The following is a 2667-nucleotide window of genomic DNA, read 5'->3' as shown; positions in this document are numbered from 1 at the left end:
CTGACGTTTTATAAGAGACCGAATCCAAGCGCTACAGTGGTGCTCGGAAGTTTACATGCCCATGCTCAAATTGACTAAAAAGAAGAATAAAAAAAATCATGTTTTGGAAATTTATCTAAATGCCTTAATAAAAAAAAGAGGTAAATCCAACCTTTAAGGACACCATTTTTCTTTGTGAATGAATAATGTATTGTGATAAATAAATGTTCTTCCTTAAAATACAGGGGCATAAGAAACACCCCCCTATGTTAAAATACAGGGGCATAAGTATACACCCCCCTATGTTAATACAGGGGCATAAGTATACACCCCCTGTGTAAAATACAGGGCATAAGTATACACCCCCCTATGTTAAAATACAGGGGCATAATTATACACCCCCCTATGTTAAAATACAGGGGCATAAGTATACACCCCCTATGTTAAAATACAGGGCATAAGTATACACCCCCCTGTTAAACAGGGGCATATTATACCCCCCCCTATGTTAAAATACAGGGGCATAAGTATACACCCCCTGGTTAAAATACAGGGCATAAGTATACACCCCCCTATGTTAAATACAGGGCATAAGTATCACCCCCCTATGTAAAATACATGCATAATATACACCCCCTATGTTAAAAAGACCGGGCCATAAGTATACACCCCCTATGTTAAAATACAGGGGTACAAAACATGGGCCTTCGAAATAAGCGCTGAAAATGTCAACATTAGAAATATCAAATAACTCGGGAAAAAACATCAAAAAAGCAATCAAAAATGTCGTGAAAAAGCGATAATAATTTTTCATGGTTGACGGGAAGACAACACGGGTTAGTTGAAGTTTTTTTTTTTTTTTTGAAAATGGAAATTACAAAACAAAAAACACAAGTGGTCAATCCGCAATTAAGGTACATAGATGATAATAATGTATATGGGACTTTTTAAATTTGCCTTTTTTTGTATAGTGTTATCTTGTTTAGAAATGCAGGAAAATGAATCATGTATGAAATCTTTTGGAAAATTAATTAAATTGCTTTTTTTTTCCCCCAAACTGTGTTTTCTTGTCCTCCAGCTGCAGACCATACTGTATGTTTTCATATTTTTTAATCGGAATTAATTGATCATTATAATAATAATTATTATAGTAATTATTATAATATATGTTTTAAAAGGCCTCCCAAAAGGTCCTAGGTAGTCTACAAACGAAAAAATTGCATTTGTGAATCTTATTGATCATTTTAATATGAATTTATTTAGCCTTAATTGGCTAATTTCTGTTCATCAATGTTATGAATATATCGGTTGGTCAGTAGTTTGAAGCGTTCACCGGAAGTGCGTCTTTTGAGCCCCAGTGCGCAGATGCGGATGTGACGCCATTAGAGTGTGGGGTTGTAGTCTGTTCTGGGAACCCTGGTGGTTGCTAGCTGGTCAACCTTTTTTTTGCGACAGACATGTGGAAGACTCGTTAATGCCCACGAGTGGCTATTCAGCTAGTTCATTCAGCAAAAGAAATAGTCGTTAATTCTTCCAACGGCACGTCGGGCTTCAGTTTGAGGCGGTTGGGTTTCTTCTTCTGCGTGTAGCTGAATCAGAAACAATCGGAACAAGGTAACGAAAGCTAACGCGCCGCCATTGTTTGTGAGCAGGCGGAGAGCAAGGCCTTCGGCCGACGCTAATTCCCGGGGTACAACTACTTAAATACTACACACAAACCATGTGTTGTGTGTCGGATTGGAATAGTTGTCTATGAAGATGTCCATCTACATTAAATTGTCATTCATTGAGCCGTTATTGGGCTATAAATGGCTCCGTTTAGCGTCAACGGTTTTGACGAACGTTACGTTGGCTAGCTAACGTTAAGCTAACGTTAAGCTAACGTAGCCGCGCACATCTTTTAATTCAAGTGTACAAAGTGGTGTCCACAGCTGGTATCCGTTACAATAACAACAAAATAATCAAGATTGAGTAGACTTAAATTGGGTTTGAATGGCACGTGCCCGCTTAGTATTAACACAACTGCTCTGTATTTAACCGTTCGTGACGACGGTTTGCCCAAATAATGTAAATCCCTCGTCGCTGTGAATGAAGTTGTCACCGTAGATTTGGGTCTTGAACACAGCGAGCAGGACGTGGTTAATCTTCAATATTAAAATCAAAATGATACCAGGAGGCAGTGTTTGGCGCGCTAACAGGCGGTAACGATAGCGACCAGTGTGGCACCTGCTGAGCTACCACACGAGATGTTTTCTAACACCACCCTCAGCTGCAGTGGTGGTGGAAGAAGTATTAGATCCTTTATTAAGGAAAAGTACTGATACCACACTGTAAAAATACTGTTACAAGTAAAAGTACTCACTGTCGTAAAATCTTCACTGTTTTAGAAGCTAGAAACGACCAAAACAGTTGTGGTTAATTGGCTAATCATGTCAGCTGGACTATATATTGTTGGGCTTTTAACATCGTATTTTTTAAAAAACTACTTGTTTTGTGCAAAAAAATCTTAATTTTAAAAGTAACTAAAGCTGTCAGGTTAATGTAGTGGGAGGAAATAAGAACAAAATTCCCCCTGAAATGTGGTTAGAGTAGAAAGTAGCATGAAAAGAAAAGACTCAAATTTGTACTTAAGTACAGTACTTACAGTAAATGTACTTAGTAAGATTAGATAATACTTTATTCATCCCA

General features: G+C 37.9%; 1 protein-coding gene across 3 annotated transcripts in view; it reads left to right on the top strand.

The window, feature by feature from the left end:
• Positions 1-1324: 1324 nt before the first annotated feature.
• Positions 1325-2667, top strand: part of srsf7a (serine and arginine rich splicing factor 7a) — a 7786-nt gene continuing 6443 nt past the window's right edge. For all 3 annotated transcript variants that reach the window (XR_004327622.1, XM_032504580.1, XM_032504579.1), the window contains exon 1: positions 1325-1593. The gene's annotated coding sequence lies outside the window, so the exon portion shown is untranslated. The remainder of the gene's footprint in view (positions 1594-2667) is intronic.

The sequence above is a fragment of the Etheostoma spectabile genome, chromosome 3 (genome assembly GCF_008692095.1).
Source record: "Etheostoma spectabile isolate EspeVRDwgs_2016 chromosome 3, UIUC_Espe_1.0, whole genome shotgun sequence".
NCBI lineage: Eukaryota > Metazoa > Chordata > Actinopteri > Perciformes > Percidae > Etheostoma > Etheostoma spectabile.
This window is presented reverse-complemented; position numbering and strand designations above follow the sequence as displayed.